The sequence below is a fragment of the Lethenteron reissneri genome, chromosome 52 (genome assembly GCF_015708825.2).
Source record: "Lethenteron reissneri isolate LAM-NWPU_2019-01 chromosome 52, ASM1570882v1, whole genome shotgun sequence".
NCBI classification, from domain to species: Eukaryota; Metazoa; Chordata; class Hyperoartia; order Petromyzontiformes; family Petromyzontidae; genus Lethenteron; species Lethenteron reissneri.
In genome coordinates, this window is record NC_083830.1 from 11,521,159 (window position 1) to 11,543,651 (window position 22,493).

The 22,493-nt window shown below is 53.1% G+C and overlaps 1 protein-coding gene across 2 annotated transcripts in view; it reads right to left on the reverse strand.

The window, feature by feature from the left end:
• The window catches only part of LOC133355999 (dysbindin-like), a 39,830-nt gene that overhangs the window by 16,667 nt on the left and 670 nt on the right, over window positions 1-22,493 (reverse strand). The window lies entirely within an intron of this gene.

Consider the following 22,493-nt stretch of genomic DNA (forward strand, 5'->3'; position numbering starts at 1 on the left):
AACACTCCACTCCAGTAACACTCCACTCCAGCAACACTCCACTCCAGCAACACTCCACTCCAGTAACACTCCAGTAACACTCCACTCCAGCAACACTCCACTCCAGCAACACTCCACTCCAGTAACACTCCACTCCAGCAACACTCCACTCCAGCAACACTCCACTCCAGCAACACTCCACTCCAGCAACACTCCACTCCAGCAACACTCCACTCCAGCAACACTCCACTCCAGCAACACTCCACTCCAGCAACACTCCACTCCAACAGCACTCCACTCCAAAAACACTCCACTCCAGCAACACTCCACTCCAGCAACACTCCACTCCAGCAACACTCCAGCAACACTCCACTCCAGCAACACTCCACTCCAACAACACTCCACTCCAGCAGCACTCCACTCCAGCAACACTCCACTCCAGCAACACTCCACTCCAGTTACACTCCACTCCAGCAACACTCCACTCCAGTAACACTCCACTCCAGCAACACTCCACTCCAACAACACTCCACTCCAGTAACACTCCACTCCAGCAACACTCCACTCCAACAACACTCCACTTCGGTAACACTCCACTCCAGCAACACTCCACTCCAGCAACACTCTGCTCCAGCAACACTCTGCTCCAGCAACACTCCACTCCAGCAACACTCCACTCCAGTAACACTCCACTCCAGCAACACTCCACTCCAACAACACTCCACTCCAGTAACACTCCACTCCAGTAACACTCCACTCCAGCAACACTCCACTCCAGCAACACTCCACTCCAGTAACACTCCACTCCAGTAACACTCCACTCCAGCAACACTCCACTCCAGCAACACTCCACTCCAGTAACACTCCACTCCAGCAACACTCCACTCCAGAAACACTCCACTCCAGCAACACTCCACTCCAGCAATACTCTACTCCAGCAACACTCCACTCCAGCAACACTCCACTCCAGCAACACTCCACTCCAACAGCACTCCACTCCAAAAACACTCCACTCCAGCAACACTCCACTCCAGCAACACTCCACTCCAGCAACACTCCAGCAACACTCCACTCCAGCAACACTCCACTCCAACAACACTCCACTCCAGCAGCACTCCACTCCAGCAACACTCCACTCCAGCAACACTCCACTCCAGTTACACTCCACTCCAGCAACACTCCACTCCAGTAACACTCCACTCCAGCAACACTCCACTCCAACAACACTCCACTCCAGTAACACTCCACTCCAGCAACACTCCACTCCAACAACACTCCACTTCGGTAACACTCCACTCCAGCAACACTCCACTCCAGCAACACTCCACTCCAGTAACACTCCACTCCAGTGACACTCCACTCCAGCAACACTCCACTCCAACAACACTCCACTCCAGTAACACTCCACTCCAGCAACACTCCACTCCAGCAGCACTCCACTCCAGTAACACTCCACTCCAGCAACACTCCACTCCAGCAACACTCCACTCCAACAACACTCCACTCCAGCAACACTCTACTCCAGCAACACTCCACTCCAGCAACACTCCACTCCAGCAGCACTCCACTCCAGTAACACTCCACTCCAGCAACACTCCACTCCAACAACACTCCACTCCAGTAACACTCCACTCCAGTAACACTCCACTCCAGCAACACTCCACTCCAGCAACACTCCACTCCAGTAACACTCCACTCCAGTAACACTCCACTCCAGCAACACTCCACTCCAGCAACACTCCACTCCAGTAACACTGCACTCCAGTAACACTCCACTCCACCAACACTCCACTCCAGCAACACTTTGCTCCAGCAACACTCCACTCCAGCAACACTCCACTCCAGCAACACTCCACTCCAGTAACACTCCACTCCAGGAACACTCCACTCCAACAACACTCCACTCCAGTAACACTCCACTCCAGCAACACTCCACTTCAGCAACACTCCACTCCAGCAACACTCCAGCAGCACTTCACTCCAGCAACACTCCAGCAACACTCCGCTCCAGCAACACTCCAGCAGCACTCCACTCCAGCAACACTCCAGCAACACTCCACTCCAGCAACACTCCACTCCAGCAACACTCCAGCAGCACTCCACTCCAGCAACACTCCAGCAACACTCCACTCCAGCAACACTCCACTCCAGTAACACTCCACTCCAGCAACACTCCACTCCAGTAACACTCCACTTCAGTAACACTCCACTCCAGCAACACTCCACTCCAGCAACACTCCACTCCAGCAACACTCCACTCCAGCAACACTCCACTCCAGCAACACTCCACTCCAACAACACTCCACTCCAACAACACTCCACTCCAACAACACTCCACTCCAGTAACACTCCACTCCAGCAACACTCCACTCCAGCAACACTCCACTCCAGTAACACTCCACTCCAGCAACACTCCACTCCAGCAACACTCCACTCCAGTAACACTCCACTCCAGTAACACTCCACTCCAGCAACACTCCACTCCAGCACACTCCACTCCAGTAACACTCCACTCCAGCAACACTCCACTCCAGTAACACTCCACTCCAGCAAACACTCCACTCCAGCAACACTCTACTCCAGCAACACTCCACTCCAGCAACACTCCACTCCAGCAACACTCCACTCCAGCAACACTCCACTCCATCAACACTCCACTCCAGCAACACTCCACTCCAAAAACACTCCACTCCAGCAACACTCCACTCCAGCAACACTCCACTCCAGCAACACTCCAGCAACACTCCACTCCAGCAACACTCCACTCCAACAACACTCCACTCCAGCAACACTCCACTCCAGCAACACTCCACTCCAGCAACACTCCAGCAACACTCCACTCCAGCAACACTCCACTCCAACAACACTCCACTCCAGCAGCACTCCACGGCAGCAACACTCCACTCCAGCAACACTCCACTCCATTACACTCACTCCAGTAACACTCCACTCCACTCAACACTCCACTCCAGTAACACTCCACTCCAGCAACACTCCACTCCGGTAACACTCCACTCCAGTAACACTCCACTCCAGCAACACTCCACTCCAACAACACTCCACTCCAGTAACACTCCACTCCAGCAACACTCCACTCCAGCAGCACTCCACTCCAGTAACACTCCACTCCAGCAACACTCCACTCCAGCAACACTCCACTCCAACAACACTCCACTCCAGCAACACTCTACTCCAGCAACACTCCACTCCAGCAACACTCCACTCCAGTAACACTCCACTCCAGCAACACTCCACTCCAACAACACTCCACTCCAGCAACACTCCACTCCAGCAACACTCCACTCCAGTAACACTCCACTCCAGTAACACTCCACTCCAGCAACACTCCACTCCAGCAACACTCCACTCCAGTAACACTCCACTCCAGTAACACTCCACTCCAGCAACACTCCACTCCAGCAACACTCCACTCCAGTAACACTCCACTCCAACAACACTCCACTCCAGCAACACTCTACTCCAGCAACACTCCACTCCAGCAACACTCCACTCCAGCAGCACTCCACTCCAGTAACACTCCACTCCAGCAACACTCCACTCCAACAACACTCCACTCCAGTAACACTCCACTCCAGTAACACTCCACTCCAGCAACACTCCACTCCAGCAACACTCCACTCCAGTAACACTCCACTCCAGTAACACTCCACTCCAGCAACACTCCACTCCAGCAACACTCCACTCCAGTAACACTCCACTCCAGTAACACTCCACTCCACCAACACTCCACTCCAGCAACACTCTGCTCCAGCAACACTCCACTCCAGCAACACTCCACTCCAGCAACACTCCACTCCAGTAACACTCCACTCCAGGAACACTCCACTCCAACAACACTCCACTCCAGTAACACTCCACTCCAGCAACACTCCACTTCAGCAACACTCCACTCCAGCAACACTCCAGCAGCACAACACTCCAGCAACACTCCGCTCCAGCAACACTCCGCTCCAGCAACACTCCAGCAGCACTCCACTCCAGCAACACTCCAGCAACACTCCACTCCAGCAACACTCCACTCCAGCAACACTCCAGCAGCACTCCACTCCAGCAACACTCCAGCAACACTCCACTCCAGCAACACTCCACTCCAGTAACACTCCACTCCAGCAACACTCCACTCCAGTAACACTCCACTTCAGCAACACTCCACTCCAGCAACACTCCACTCCAGCAACACTCCACTCCAGCAACACTCCACTCCAGCAACACTCCACTCCAACAACACTCCACTCCAACAACACTCCACTCCAACAACACTCCACTCCAGTAACACTCCACTCCAGCAACACTCCACTCCAGCAACACTCCACTCCAGTAACACTCCACTCCAGCAACACTCCACTCCAGCAACACTCCACTCCAGTAACACTCCACTCCAGTAACACTCCACTCCAGCAACACTCCACTCCAGTAACACTCCACTCCAGCAACACTCCACTCCAGCAACACTCCACTCCAGTAACACTCCACTCCAGCAACACTCCACTCCAGCAACACTCCACTCCAGCAACACTCCACTCCAGCAACACTCCACTCCAGCAACACTCCACTCCAGCAACACTCCACTCCAGCAACACTCCACTCCAGCAACACTCCACTCCAAAAACACTCCACTCCAGCAACACTCCACTCCAGCAACACTCCACTCCAGCAACACTCCAGCAACACTCCACTCCAGCAACACTCCACTCCAGCAACACTCCACTCCAACAACACTCCACTCCAGCAGCACTCCACTGCAGCAACACTCCACTCCAGCAACACTCCACTCCAGTTACACTCCACTCCAGCAACACTCCACTCCAGTAACACTCCACTCCAGCAACACTCCACTCCAACAACACTCCACTCCAGTAACACTCCACTCCAGCAACACTCCACTCCGGTAACACTCCACTCCAGCAACACTCCACTCCAGCAACACTCCACTCCAGTAACACACCACTCCAGTAACACTCCACTCCAGCAACACTCCACTCCAACAACACTCCACTCCAGTAACACTCCACTCCAGCAACACTCCACTCCAGCAGCACTCCACTCCAGTAACACTCCACTCCAGCAACACTCCACTCCAGCAACACTCCACTCCAACAACACTCCACTCCAGCAACACTCTACTCCAGCAACACTCCACTCCAGCAACACTCCACTCCAGTAACACTCCACTCCAGCAACACTCCACTCCAACAACACTCCACTCCAGCAACACTCCACTCCAGCAACACTCCACTCCAGTAACACTCCACTCCAGCAACACTCCACTCCAACAACACTCCACTCCAGTAACACTCCACTCCAGTAACACTCCACTCCAGCAACACTCCACTCCAGCAACACTCCACTCCAGTAACACTCCACTCCAGTAACACTCCACTCCAGCAACACTCCACTCCAGCAACACTCCACTCCAGTAACACTCCACTCCAGCAACACTCCACTCCAGCAACACTCCACTCCAGCAACACTCCACTCCAGCAACACTCCACTCCAGCAACACTCTACTCCAGCAACACTCCACTCCAGCAACACTCCACTCCAGCAACACTCCACTCCAGCAACACTCCACTCCAACAGCACTCCACTCCAAAAACACTCCACTCCAGCAACACTCCACTCCAGCAACACTCCACTCCAGCAACACTCCAGCAACACTCCACTCCAGCAACACTCCACTCCAACAACACTCCACTCCAGCAGCACTCCACTCCAGCAACACTCCACTCCAGCAACACTCCACTCCAGTAACACTCCACTCCAGCAACACTCCACTTCGGTAACACTCCACTCCAGCAACACTCCACTCCAGCAACACTCTGCTCCAGCAACACTCTGCTCCAGCAACACTCCACTCCAGCAACACTCCACTCCAGTAACACTCCACTCCAGCAACACTCCACTCCAGTAACACTCCACTCCAGCAACACTCCACTCCAACAACACTCCACTCCAGTTACACTCCACTCCAGCAACACTCCACTCCAGTAACACTCCACTCCAGCAACACTCCACTCCAGTAACACTCCACTCCAGCAACACTCCACTCCAACAACACTCCACTCCAGTAACACTCCACTCCAGTAACACTCCACTCCAGTTACACTCCACTCCAGCAACACTCCACTCCAGTAACACTCCACTCCAACAACACTCCACTCCAGTTACACTCCACTCCAGCAACACTCCACTCCAGTAACACTCCACTCCAGCAACACTCCACTCCAACAACACTCCACTCCAGTAACACTCCACTCCAGCAACACTCCACTCCAACAACACTCCACTTCGGTAACACTCCACTCCAGCAACACTCCACTCCAGCAACACTCTGCTCCAGCAACACTCTGCTCCAGCAACACTCCACTCCAGCAACACTCCACTCCAGTAACACTCCACTCCAGCAACACTCCACTCCAACAACACTCCACTCCAGTAACACTCCACTCCAGTAACACTCCACTCCAGCAACACTCCACTCCAGCAACACTCCACTCCAGCAACACTCCACTCCAGCAACACTCCACTCCAGTAACACTCCACTCCAGCAACACTCCACTCCAGCAACACTCCACTCCAGCAACACTCCACTCCAGCAATACTCTACTCCAGCAACACTCCACTCCAGCAACACTCCACTCCAGCAACACTCCACTCCAACAGCACTCCACTCCAAAAACACTCCACTCCAGCAACACTCCACTCCAGCAACACTCCACTCCAGCAACACTCCAGCAACACTCCACTCCAGCAACACTCCACTCCAGCAACACTCCACTCCAACAACACTCCACTCCAGCAGCACTCCACTCCAGCAACACTCCACTCCAGCAACACTCCACTCCAGTTACACTCCACTCCAGCAACACTCCACTCCAGTAACACTCCACTCCAGCAACACTCCACTCCAACAACACTCCACTCCAGTAACACTCCACTCCAGCAACACTCCACTCCAACAACACTCCACTTCGGTAACACTCCACTCCAGCAACACTCCACTCCAGCAACACTCCACTCCAGTAACACTCCACTCCAGTGACACTCCACTCCAGCAACACTCCACTCCAACAACACTCCACTCCAGTAACACTCCACTCCAGCAACACTCCACTCCAGCAGCACTCCACTCCAGTAACACTCCACTCCAGCAACACTCCACTCCAGCAACACTCCACTCCAACAACACTCCACTCCAGCAACACTCTACTCCAGCAACACTCCACTCCAGCAACACTCCACTCCAGCAGCACTCCACTCCAGTAACACTCCACTCCAGCAACACTCCACTCCAACAACACTCCACTCCAGTAACACTCCACTCCAGTAACACTCCACTCCAGCAACACTCCACTCCAGCAACACTCCACTCCAGTAACACTCCACTCCAGTAACACTCCACTCCAGCAACACTCCACTCCAGCAACACTCCACTCCAGTAACACTCCACTCCAGTAACACTCCACTCCACCAACACTCCACTCCAGCAACACTCTGCTCCAGCAACACTCCACTCCAGCAACACTCCACTCCAGCAACACTCCACTCCAGTAACACTCCACTCCAGGAACACTCCACTCCAACAACACTCCACTCCAGTAACACTCCACTCCAGCAACACTCCACTTCAGCAACACTCCACTCCAGCAACACTCCAGCAGCACTCCACTCCAGCAACACTCCAGCAACACTCCGCTCCAGCAACACTCCAGCAGCACTCCACTCCAGCAACACTCCAGCAACACTCCACTCCAGCAACACTCCACTCCAGCAACACTCCAGCAGCACTCCACTCCAGCAACACTCCAGCAACACTCCACTCCAGCAACACTCCACTCCAGTAACACTCCACTCCAGCAACACTCCACTCCAGTAACACTCCACTTCAGTAACACTCCACTCCAGCAACACTCCACTCCAGCAACACTCCACTCCAGCAACACTCCACTCCAGCAACACTCCACTCCAGCAACACTCCACTCCAACAACACTCCACTCCAACAACACTCCACTCCAACAACACTCCACTCCAGTAACACTCCACTCCAGCAACACTCCACTCCAGCAACACTCCACTCCAGTAACACTCCACTCCAGCAACACTCCACTCCAGCAACACTCCACTCCAGTAACACTCCACTCCAGTAACACTCCACTCCAGCAACACTCCACTCCAGCAACACTCCACTCCAGTAACACTCCACTCCAGCAACACTCCACTCCAGTAACACTCCACTCCAGCAACACTCCACTCCAGCAACACTCTACTCCAGCAACACTCCACTCCAGCAACACTCCACTCCAGCAACACTCCACTCCAGCAACACTCCACTCCAGCAACACTCCACTCCAAAAACACTCCACTCCAGCAACACTCCACTCCAGCAACACTCCACTCCAGCAACACTCCAGCAACACTCCACTCCAGCAACACTCCACTCCAACAACACTCCACTCCAGCAGCACTCCACTGCAGCAACACTCCACTCCAGCAACACTCCACTCCAGTTACACTCCACTCCAGCAACACTCCACTCCAGTAACACTCCACTCCAGCAACACTCCACTCCAACAACACTCCACTCCAGTAACACTCCACTCCAGCAACACTCCACTCCGGTAACACTCCACTCCAGCAACACTCCACTCCAGCAACACTCCACTCCAGTAACACACCACTCCAGTAACACTCCACTCCAGCAACACTCCACTCCAACAACACTCCACTCCAGTAACACTCCACTCCAGCAACACTCCACTCCAGCAGCACTCCACTCCAGTAACACTCCACTCCAGCAACACTCCACTCCAGCAACACTCCACTCCAACAACACTCCACTCCAGCAACACTCTACTCCAGCAACACTCCACTCCAGCAACACTCCACTCCAGTAACACTCCACTCCAGCAACACTCCACTCCAACAACACTCCACTCCAGCAACACTCCACTCCAGCAACACTCCACTCCAGTAACACTCCACTCCAGCAACACTCCACTCCAACAACACTCCACTCCAGTAACACTCCACTCCAGTAACACTCCACTCCAGCAACACTCCACTCCAGCAACACTCCACTCCAGTAACACTCCACTCCAGTAACACTCCACTCCAGCAACACTCCACTCCAGCAACACTCCACTCCAGTAACACTCCACTCCAGCAACACTCCACTCCAGCAACACTCCACTCCAGCAACACTCCACTCCAGCAACACTCCACTCCAGCAACACTCCACTCCAGCAACACTCCACTCCAGCAACACTCCACTCCAGCAACACTCCAACAGCACTCCACTCCAAAAACACTCCACTCCAGCAACACTCCACTCCAGCAACACTCCACTCCAGCAACACTCCAGCAACACTCCACTCCAGCAACACTCCACTCCAACAACACTCCACTCCAGCAGCACTCCACTCCAGCAACACTCCACTCCAGCAACACTCCACTCCAGTTACACTCCACTCCAGCAACACTCCACTCCAGTAACACTCCACTCCAGCAACACTCCACTCCAACAACACTCCACTCCAGTAACACTCCACTCCAGCAACACTCCACTCCAACAACACTCCACTTCGGTAACACTCCACTCCAGCAACACTCCACTCCAGCAACACTCCACTCCAGTAACACTCCACTCCAGTAACACTCCACTCCAGCAACACTCCACTCCAACAACACTCCACTCCAGTAACACTCCACTCCAGCAACACTCCACTCCAGCAGCACTCCACTCCAGTAACACTCCACTCCAGCAACACTCCACTCCAGTTACACTCCACTCCAGCAACACTCCACACCAGTAACACTCCACTCCAGCAACACTCCACTCCAACAACACTCCACTCCAGTAACACTCCACTCCAGCAACACTCCACTCCGGTAACACTCCACTCCAGCAACACTCCACTCCAGCAACACTCCACTCCAGTAACACACCACTCCAGTAACACTCCACTCCAGCAACACTCCACTCCAACAACACTCCACTCCAGTAACACTCCACTCCAGCAACACTCCACTCCAGCAGCACTCCACTCCAGTAACACTCCACTCCAGCAACACTCCACTCCAGCAACACTCCACTCCAACAACACTCCACTCCAGCAACACTCTACTCCAGCAACACTCCACTCCAGCAACACTCCACTCCAGTAACACTCCACTCCAGCAACACTCCACTCCAACAACACTCCACTCCAGCAACACTCCACTCCAGCAACACTCCACTCCAGTAACACTCCACTCCAGCAACACTCCACTCCAACAACACTCCACTCCAGTAACACTCCACTCCAGTAACACTCCACTCCAGCAACACTCCACTCCAGCAACACTCCACTCCAGTAACACTCCACTCCAGTAACACTCCACTCCAGCAACACTCCACTCCAGCAACACTCCACTCCAGTAACACTCCACTCCAGCAACACTCCACTCCAGCAACACTCCACTCCAGCAACACTCCACTCCAGCAACACACTACTCCAGCAACACTCCACTCCAGCAACACTCCACTCCAGCAACACTCCACTCCAGCAACACTCCACTCCAGCAACACTCCACTCCAACAGCACTCCACTCCAAAAACACTCCACTCCAGCAACACTCCACTCCAGCAACACTCCACTCCAGCAACACTCCAGCAACACTCCACTCCAGCAACACTCCACTCCAACAACACTCCACTCCAGCAGCACTCCACTCCAGCAACACTCCACTCCAGCAACACTCCACTCCAGTTACACTCCACTCCAGCAACACTCCACTCCAGTAACACTCCACTCCAGCAACACTCCACTCCAACAACACTCCACTCCAGTAACACTCCACTCCAGCAACACTCCACTCCAACAACACTCCACTTCGGTAACACTCCACTCCAGCAACACTCCACTCCAGCAACACTCCACTCCAGTAACACTCCACTCCAGTAACACTCCACTCCAGCAACACTCCACTCCAACAACACTCCACTCCAGTAACACTCCACTCCAGCAACACTCCACTCCAGCAGCACTCCACTCCAGTAACACTCCACTCCAGCAACACTCCACTCCAGCAACACTCCACTCCAACAACACTCCACTCCAGCAACACTCTACTCCAGCAACACTCCACTCCAGCAACACTCCACTCCAGCAGCACTCCACTCCAGTAACACTCCACTCCAGCAACACTCCACTCCAACAACACTCCACTCCAGTAACACTCCACTCCAGTAACACTCCACTCCAGCAACACTCCACTCCAGCAACACTCCACTCCAGTAACACTCCACTCCAGTAACACTCCACTCCAGCAACACTCCACTCCAGCAACACTCCACTCCAGTAACACTCCACTCCAGTAACACTCCACTCCACCAACACTCCACTCCAGCAACACTCTGCTCCAGCAACACTCCACTCCAGCAACACTCCACTCCAGCAACACTCCACTCCAGCAACACTCCACTCCAACAGCACTCCACTCCAACAGCACTCCACTCCAAAAACACTCCACTCCAGCAACACTCCACTCCAGCAACACTCCACTCCAGCAACACTCCAGCAACACTCCACTCCAGCAACACTCCACTCCAACAACACTCCACTCCAGCAGCACTCCACTCCAGCAACACTCCACTCCAGTTACACTCCACTCCAGCAACACTCCACTCCAGTAACACTCCACTCCAGCAACACTCCACTCCAACAACACTCCACTCCAGTAACACTCCACTCCAGCAACACTCCACTCCAACAACACTCCACTCCGGTAACACTCCACTCCAGCAACACTCCACTCCAGCAACACTCCACTCCAGTAACACTCCACTCCAGTAACACTCCACTCCAGCAACACTCCACTCCAGTAACACTCCACTCCAGCAACACTCCGCTCCAGCAACACTCCACTCCAGCAGCACTCCACTCCAGTAACACTCCACTCCAGCAACACTCCACTCCAGCAACACTCCACTCCAACAACACTCCACTCCAGCAACACTCTACTCCAGCAACACTCCACTCCAGCAACACTCCACTCCAGCAGCACTCCACTCCAGTAAGACTCCACTCCAGCAACACTCCACTCCAACAACACTCCACTCCAGCAACACTCCACTCCAGCAACACTCCACTCCAGCAACACTCCACTCCAGAAACACTCCACTCCAGCAACACTCCACTCCGGCAACACTCCACTCCAGCAACACTCCACTCCAGTAACACTCCACTCCAGCAACACTCCACTCCAGCAGCAATCCACTCCAGCAGCACTCCACTCCAGCAACACTCCACTCCAGCAACACTCCACTCCAGCAACACTCCACTCCAGTAACACTCCACTCCAGTAAAACTCCACTCCAGCAACACTCCACTCCAACAACACTCCACTCCAGCAACACTCCACTCCAGCAACACTCCACTCCAGCAACACTCCAGTAACACTCCACTCCAACAACACTCCAGCAACACTCCACTCCAGCAACACTCCACTCCAGTAACACTCCACTCCAACAACACTCCACTCCAGCAACACTCCACTCCAGCAACACTCCACTCCAGCAACACTCCACTCCAGCAACACTCCACTCCAGCAACACTCCACTCCAGCAACACTCCACTCCAGTAACACTCCACTCCAACAACACTCCACTCCAGTAACACTCCACTCCAGCAACACTCCACTCCAGTAACACTCCACTCCAGCAACACTCCACTCCAGCAACACTCCACTCCAACAACACTCCACTCCAGCAACACTCCACTCCAGTAACACTCCACTCCAGCAACACTCCACTCCAGCAACACTCCACTCCAGTAACACTCCACTCCAGCAACACTCCACTCCAGCAACACTCCACTCCAGCAACACTCCACTCCAGTAACACTCCACTCCAGCAACACTCCACTCCAACAACACTCCACTCCAACAACACTCCACTCCAGCAACACTCCACTCCAGCAACACTCCACTCCAGCAACACTCCACTCCAGTAACACTCCACTCCAGCAACACTCCACTCCAGTAACACTCCACTCCAGCAACACTCCACTCCAGTAACACTCCACTCGAGTAACACTCCACTCCAGCAACACTCCACTCCAGCAACACTCCACTCCAGTAACACTCCACTCCAGCAACACTCCACTCCAGCAACACTCCACTCCAGCAACACTCCACTCCAGCAACACTTCACTCCAGCAACACTCCACTCCAGCAACACTCCACTCCAGTAACACTCCACTCCAGCAACACTCCACTCCAGCAACACTCCACTCCAGCAACACTCCACTCCAGTAACACTCCACTCCAGCAACACTCCACTCCAGCAACACTCCACTCCAACAACACTCCACTCCAGTAACACTCCACTCCAGTAACACTCCACTCCAGTAACACTCCACTCCAGCAACACTCCAGCAACACTCCACTCCAGTAACACTCCACTCCAGCAACACTCCACTCCAGTAACACTCCACTCCAGCAACACTCCAGCAACACTCCACTCCAGTAACACTCCACTCCAACAACACTCCACTCCAGCAACACTCCACTCCAGTAACACTCCACTCCAGCAACACTCCACTCCAGCAACACTCCACTCCAGCAACACTCCACTCCAGCAACACTCCACTCCAGTAACACTCCACTCCAGCAACACTCCACTCCAGCAACACTCCACTCCAGCAACACTCCACTCCAGTAACACTCCACTCCAGTAACACTCCACTCCAGCAACACTCCAGTAACACTCCACTCCAGCAACACTCCACTCCAGTAACACTCCACTCCAGCAACACTCCAGCAACACTCCACTCCAGTAACACTCCACTCCAGTAACACTCCACTCCAACAACACTCCACTCCAGCAACACTCCACTCCAGCAACACTCCACTCCAGTAACACTCCACTCCAGTAACACTCCACTCCAGCAACACTCCACTCCAGCAACACTCCACTCCAGCAACACTCCAGCAGCACTCCACTCCAGCAACACTCCACTCCAGCAACACTCCACTCCAGTAACACTCCACTCCAGCAACACTCCACTCCAGCAACTATCCCCCCCCCCCCCCTTCAAAACAAATGTAACTTTTTTTTCCATCTATTTTTCTAATCACTTTGTTTGACTGGTGCTGTTCCTCTATCAATAACGGCACAGGCCGAGATATACAACACTCGAAGGGGTATCGGCCCCTTCACCCGTCTAACAGGGAGATCCCACAATCTCTCTCCCGGCTAGTCTACTCCCAGGTCCTCCACTACAGAGCTAGGGGAGGCTAGCTGACCCAGCTCTGGTCAAGCTGGGATTACGGCACCCTGAGTCCCCAGACCGGCTCTTACAAGAACATCGGCTCTGGGCTCTCGGGGCCACGCCACTGGCTTGCCCTGGTCGGTCCTTAGAAGGACGGCGATCCAGGGGAGTCCCAGGGCCTATCTAGCCAGTCTTCTTTCTTTGCAGGTTTAAGCTAAACACTGAACCCCGAGCCCACCGGCTCACCGCCTTATATAGCAACTCCCCCACGGAGGGGTGGGGCCGTGGGGGATCCCAGCGCCGTTTTAGCCCCCCAGGCTAAACGGTGCGGACGTGGAAGTAAGCATCCTTCCGCGTGCGGGCATAACCACCCCCGGTGTGTTTGTTCGCCCTCCCGTAACACCTCTACACTTGGAAGAATGGCCTCACGTGCTTCCCCCCAGTGGAGGTCAGTGTGGAGTCCGTGGCTGTGGCTGCTGAGGGCTGTGTGGGTTCTGGCAAGCGGTCTCCCCGCCTTACGCACGAACCCTGACGTGGCCTTGTTCTGGGCTCAACAAGATTTGGTGGCGCGCGTCGTGGAGACGGTCTTTAAGCATCAAGGGAGAGCTGTTTGTGCACTCCAGTGACGTGAGGTGAATGGCTGGGGAGGCACTGGCTAGTATCAGAGCCAGATTTACACACGTATGAACCCGATAGAGGTAGCTTAAATTCACCATTCAATTTGGCAGGTTGCACAATGATTATTGGTTAGGCGGCCGTATGTTTCATATTTCATATCAGCATTCTTTACAACACACGAATACAGACAGGTAAGTTACGTATTCGATTCACGTTTTATAGGCGAATGCAGTTCCACTATTCATACTCATTCAACACAAATGAGAAAATATATATTGCATGGTCTTACCTTTACTTGTAAATGAAGTCCATTCGCTTATCCTTCTGGACAAATATGTCAGTGACTCTGTTGAAGTCCTCTATTCTATTTTAGTTTTAAAAGTCTCTCCGTCTCAATAGATGATTGCCAGGGATGAAAGTCGTCCTTGGTCAGTCCGATTCCGACTATTTTTTTGAGTCGTTTCAAAGAAGAGAACCACGACCTTTCAACGGACGCTGTTGTAGCTGGCACAGTGAGCGCCACCAGCTGGGGGGACTTTGTCGCCTCGGGCCACAAAGCTGAGGAGCTGTCCGGGTCATTTGCATTCGTTCCTCACCATTTGTGAACTATACAATCCGATGAGGTCAGCCTTGAGTCTAACAAAGTCAAAGTACCTTGCATATTGTGATAGGCTCTGCAGTTTGGTGTCATCGAAATGTTGTGACATTTCATAAAATGTTGTGACATTTCATAAAATGTTGTGACATTTCATAAAATTTCGTGCAATCAACCAAACCAAGGAACGTTAGCTCACCGAAATGATCAAACCTAGCTTTTATTTCAACACTGATGTTGTCCAGAATGTTATAAAACATTATTTTCCTCTCTTCTCCGATCGGCTGTTTACTTCGGGCATTGTCTGTCAGGCCAAGTGTGACGCATTTCTGCTCAAATCGATCACTGAAACTGTCAAACTCTTGTCTCTGACGTCCCACAACTCCCATTGTGTCGCGGATTCGCGCACAGCAGAATCTGTCCATTTATTCTGCAGCACACGAAAGAGTGCATCGGTTTCATTGAAAATGCCCTCATATGCCATTATGAAGAAGCAGGTTGATGCTTTTGACAGCCAGAGATCATATCCGACGGCCATCATCAGGGTATCATTGTCCCAACCATCGGGATTTTCGCTCATAATCCGGAACACAGCACGCAGATCAGATTGGTGCATGCTGATCGTCTGAACTCGTCTAGAATTTGAGCTCCATCTCGTGGGCGCTGCTCTCGGTAAACGTCGCTTCACCACATCGTCCAGGAGGTGAATGCGCTTGGTCGACTTATTGAAAAACGTCGCAAGTCCCTCAACTGTTTTAAAAATCGCTTTACACTCAGGCATACATTTTGCTGAATGCGAGAGCACCAGGTTCAATTTGTGTGCATAACAATGGCTAAACGTGGCTTCAGGTTCCTTTTATTTAATATTGGCCTGCACCCCATTAAGATCTGATGCCATCACAGAGGCCCCGTTCATAAGTCTGAGCTACCAGCTTTTCAACGCAATTGTATTTCCCCAACACTCCCAAAACATCATCAGCAATAGCCGGTGCTTGTCTGTCATCAATGACATCATCAAATCCCAAGAACGCCTCCCTCACCTCACAAGTCACCTCACTTTTCGTCACATAACGCAAAATTACAGAGACCTGGGCTTTGTTTGTGACATCCGCTGTCTCGTCTACTTCGACTGCAACAAATGGGGCTGCATTAATCTCCTCTTTGATATAATTTCTAATTACATCATCGACTGCTTCGATTAAATCGTTCTGTATTCTGTTTGATAAGCCAGAAAACACAGTGGATGTCTCTAAATGTCTAGATAACTTTTCATCTTTCTCAGCAAAAGCATGTACTGTAATAGCTCCACATAGTTGCCACGATTAGAAGAGCTTGCACTCTCATCGTTACCACGAAATGCTGATTTCTGTTTGGCTAGGAAGCACGTCGCATTAATAAGGTCTTTTAAAACCTCACGGTTTTCCTTTACCTTAGCATTGTGGATGCTGATATTTAATCTCCGCTGTTCATTCAAAGTCTGAGCTATCATTGAAGCTCCAAAAGTTTTTAAAGAAATTTGGCTTTGAATGTGAGTTGTCGATTTTTCATGTTTGTTGAAGTTCCTTGGTAGATTTTTGAAGTCACAAAATCCCGCGTTAGTCCAAACGTTCTCGGTAGTGGAGAACACAAGGCAGGGAAAGCAGCAAAGACAATTTATTTCGTAGCACTGCCACACAGCCAGTCTTTTCGTTGGTACCACTCCATTTGAAACGACCGTGTTATTTTCTGTCCCTTCGTTTGTTGTAGGTCCTTAAGCTCACACCCTGTTTTCATTGAAAGTCCAATTTAAAGACATTTTCAAGGTTAGATATAACGTTTTCCATTTTTGCAGCTGCTCAATTTTTTTTGCGAGAGCTGGCTAACGTGGAGGGAGAGCGAGAGTCAATTACGTGGGCTCAAGACACGCCCCCTGAGTGAGGCAGATGTGATAGCTGCCTCCCCTGGTGCTTTTTCATTGCAGTTTTATGACGAGACCAGCGAGCCTAAATATCTTTATACACATTCGTGAAATAAGTTACCTGGACTATGGAAGGCGGGGACATGTAATGAAGGGGTCTACAAACATTACATTGGTGACATACAGAGAGGTAGTAACAGGCACGCGCAGCGAAGCTCCGCAAATTTGGCGATTTTGACTAGAAAAAATGATTGGAATCGTACAGAAATGACATTTATAACAAAGGTGAGGCTCTGCCTCCCCTGCCTCCCCTGACCGCAAGTCCCTGGTGCACTCCTCTGGCTTCCCCCGCTGTTAAAGTCCTCATCTCAAACGCGACACCCTACCTCAAAAACGCCGATGTGCAACGAGATCTCCAGCGGTTTGGGAAGATCGTCTTCCACATCATCATGGTGCCCTTGCAGGGACGGTAGCAGAAGTTAGCGCACGTAACGTCTTTTCAGCGCTAAACGTTCATGATTTTGATTGACCACAATGTCGAACTGGACGCGAACCTCAAATACGCGGTCGACGGGCACGTCCACGTAGTGCGCGCGTCGGCCGCGGTGCAGCGGTGCTTCAGGTGCGGTCGTGTCGGCCATTCCCGGAGAAACCGCCCGGCCAAGGCAAAAGATAAAGCTGAAAAGCCTGTCCCAGACACGGTGCAAAAGCAGCAGCAGGCCGCTGACTCGGTGGCCATCCGCGCCAAGCCGTCTACCGAAAGCGAGGACGGTTTAACCACCAACCACCCTCGAGTCGCGAGAACGTCGGGCAAAGGGTGGCCCTGCCGGAGGAGGGCACGCTGCCACGAGGCCCGAGAGTGCAGCCACCGCGGACGATGAGCCCGACCCACCAGACGCAGTGCAGGCCGAGGAACGACCCCCAGTGGGACGCTATCTTAGACGGCTCTGAGGGGGAAGCGATGCAAGCAAGTGCAGTTGATGGCGGCCTCGGGGGGGTAGGCGTGGTGGGAGATGCACGACCAGCAGGTGCTGCATCGGTTGCCTCCGAGCCAGAGGGGCGACAGGCCAGCGCAGCGTCTGACGGTGCCACGGTGCTGGAGGGTGCCAGCCAGTTCACCTCACCCGAGCAGGTAGCTATAGAGCTTCGGTAGAGGAGACGCACCCCGATTCGGATAAGGCCTTGGCGTTTGTGTCGGCAGAAGATGAGTCTACGGAGCCACGAGCGATTGTGCACGAGGACTCTGATGACGAGTTGTCAAAATCCGATGTAGACGGCAACGTGAGTAAGAAGCATTTCTCACAAATCAAGGGCGATCGTGAATATTCACCCGAGGAGATCCACCATGTTCTGCAGTCCACCTTCAGGAAGCGCGGGGCGCCTGCCTACTCGACTTGTTGACAGAGAGCCTGTCGAAAGGTCAACCCCCACAGAGCTGTCGGGGAGCGGCGGTTACCCTGCTGCCGAAGAGGGGGGATCTGCGCCTCATTGAAAACTGGCAGCCCGTGTCCCTCTTGTGCGCCAATTACAAAATATTCTCCAAGGTGCTGGCCAACCGTCCCAAGATGGTGTTGAGTCAGCTGATCCAGCCTGAATAGTTATTGTATTGTTGCCCAGTGCATACATGATAACATCAATATGGTCAGAGATATAATTCCGCTTGCAGAAAGGCACGACATGAACTCAGGCCACCTCTTCTTGAATCAAGAGAAGGTCTTTGATAGAATGAGCCATGAGTTCCTGGGTAAACTGCTGGCATCAGTTGGCTTCGGTCAGGCATTTATCTCTAACAGGCTCCAGTACACAGGCACATCCAGTCTCATTAAAATTAACTACACGAGGCTGCCAAGTTATGACCAGAGCCTTTTGGACGCGTTGCGGAACTTTGATTGGAGCAGGGCGTGCATGCACTATGACCTCAAACATTCCTTAAATGAGCCCTTGTTCTACAATGGCCTCTCCACTTAGACGAGTGAAGGGCCACTCGTCAGCTGAGATCGCCAGCACTGCAGGACTCTGCTCCATGCTTCTTGCCGGGGAGAAGCTGCTGCGGGACGTGCCCAGAGCCATGCAAGAGGCGCTGGAGGACAGTGGCGGGCGCCTCTCCTTCTTCCCGGAGTTGCGCTTCTCCTGCCCTCAACCTCCTGGGCGCAATCACTCTGGGAAGCGATTGCAGCTCGGAGGCTGCAGGGACATGTGCCTGAAGAGCATCGTGAAGAAAGCGCTCTAAACGTGCCGCGTGAAGGTGCCGCGTTTTTAGGACGTGGCGAACCTACCAGACACAACATGGAGAGAAACATTATCTCCCATAATTAAGCCCCGTCCTCCCAGTGGCCGCAGATGTACAAGCCTCCCGAGGTGGCTCAGCCGAATCTCACCAGGGGCATCAGACTCTTGTACATTCTGATAAGAACCAGGGAAGATCTGCCCCACCAGTACTTGGGTGTCCGCGGCTCAACCCCAATGTTACGGTTTTTGTGGTCCATTTTCAGGAGACTGGAGGTGCCTTTTTACAAAAGCAGTTTCACATGAGGGGCGACTTACCTGCCAAATAAGCGCCATGATCTTGAAAACTCCATCTGTGCCCAAGCAAAGATGGCAGTTTACAAGACCAGGGAAAATATATTCTGCAAGGCGGCACTGACGGCTGCTCTGTGGTGCCAATGTTTAGAGGCCTGCTCAATGCATGGCTCCAGCTGGAGCACGCGTACCACTCCAATGCCGGGGACACCCACGTGTTTTTTGGATGGCGGTGAGCCGGTCAAGCCCTCTGCACCAGTGCAAACGTCATTCTAAATTTTACTTTTAATGAGCTTATTTGTTCCGCGTGGCGTGTGTAGCGACGTGCTATTTGTGTTGCGCGTGGCACGTGCAGCGCATGTGCCACGGGTAGTGTTTGTGACGTACACACGTGATGCTGTATTCGATAGGACTTGTATCGAAATCGGCTCCAATGCTTTTGCTGCTGGCAGCAATAAAAGTAGTTTAAACTCAAACTATCTCTCTCGCTTTCTCCTCTCTTGCTCTCCTCTCGCTGTCTCCTCTCTTTCGCTCTCGCTCTCTCTCGCTCTCTTGCTACCCTCCCCCGCGTCTGCCCGCGTCTCTCCCCCCGGGCGCTTCCTCTTTTATCCGCGTCTCCCGTCTCTCCGAGTGGAGGCTCAGATCGACGGGAATTGCGGGGAGTCAGGGGCAGAGCTGTGCGTGTGTCTGTGTGTCTGTCTCTCATCGCATCCCTCTCTGCGTTTGTGTCTCCCTGTCTGTCTCCGTGTCTGTTTGTCTTCCTGTGTCTCTGCGGCCCTCTCTCTCTACGTCTGTACGATTACTCGCGCATCCTCTGCACGCACAATATGAACTCAAGGTCACACGGAAGCTTCTGTTCCTAAAGCTCCGTGAAAGTCCGGCGCTGTGACACGAGCACCGCGCTATTATCCCCCCCCCCCCCGTCCCTCTCTCTCTCCCCACACCAACACGCGATTATCATCACACAGCATCATTCGTGTTCAAAACGCGAGAAGACGCAGGGTTTGGTCTGGGTAATTAGACAGCTGAATGGATCTCAGAAATAGTTACGTGATATCCACTTCGTTCTCGAGTAAAGCGACGATGCTCAGCTCTCCAATCAAGCACGGCGGGTTGTATGAATCCAACCAAACGTAAACTATTATTTAATTACAAATGTGATTTCGTAAACGATAATTCATCGGTGATGTCCTCAAATAGAGTCAAGGGCGTCCACCCAGGAGACGGAGTGATGAAACCAGCTCGTGTGCCGAGCAGGTGCTCAGTGGATTGTTGCACCGTAGGGGGTCGTAGGAAGTAGCGGGGAGGCCTTCTTTCAGCCGTGGAGTGACCGTGGCTCGCAGTGCTGATGACTACGGTAGTCGCCGCTGCTTCACGAACACAGCCAGAGGGCAGCGAACGATTCGTGATGAGCGAGTGACCGGCACTGCGCAAGCAGTCCTCATTCAACTCCACTCACATTCGTCAAGAACACCGACGTTTCGGGCAATGGCCCTTCGTGTATTTGCTATGAAGAAGGGGCCATTGCCCGATACGTCGCCCATTGCATGTTACCTTCTGAAGCCACACACACGGGGTGATGGCATTAACGATCGCGTTGGGTTTTTGTTTGTAGAGTGTGCGTGCGCACCAGCGTCACCAGACAGAAAAGCCGTGGTTAATTGTCGGCATTGGTGAGGAGTTCGTCTGGAAGCCGCGATTCACACCACGCACGCGACCATCACCTCGAGGACCGGTCCGGTTCACGCCACGAGCCAGGCTCCCCCCGCGGCGCCACCCCCGGCTCCTCCTCCATCCCGTCAGCTTCCGAGCGGCCCGTGGGTCAACCCCGTGGGTCAGTCGGTAAGGTGGCGAGTTCCCTGCTTGACCGGCAGTATAACTCGACCCCATCGTCCCTCCAGGGTCGATACAAATCGAGTGCCGCTTTTGCGAGGGAAGCCAACAGCGGTTGTCCTATGATGGAGAAACTCAACCCCGTTGTAGGAATGTGGAATTTCCACCGCAGTCTCTGCGCGGCGATATTTCCATGCGAATTTGAATATCAGGATATAACAGAGCACAGGGCACACGCACAGACCAAACGAAGATCTCCGAATAGCTCAACAGACTTTTGGGGCAAGTGCTGTCCACATGCACCTATGAAGGCTGGCAACGCACACGAGGGTGTGGGTGGCCATCACTACTCCCGATCACCTTTGTCTCGCCAGTGACGATGCCTAAACACTGCTGAATCAACCGAAGGGAGCGCCTAGGACCGGTTCAAATAATCGTCACTTGTGTTGTTGGCCGTGTGCGGGAATAGAAATCGGGTCGCCGGTTTCGTAGCGCAGCGCGCGAACCGCTATGAGAGAGACAGAGACAAATAAAACCCGTCTGGCCTTCAAAAGACTGTGGAAGCAAGTGCTGTTGGCAAGTGTCAAGGCCGCTACGGTACACAAAGGGGTATGTCGCTTAAACCTCGCCCGGCCGCCTTTGTATCCCCAATGCTGATATCTACACACCGCACCAGGTACTCATTTTAAGTATGAGTCGACCTAAGGGAGGATCCAGAAGCTGTTGAGATTCCGTCAGTGTCCGTAAGCAGGAATCGAACTGGGGTCGCCGAGTTCG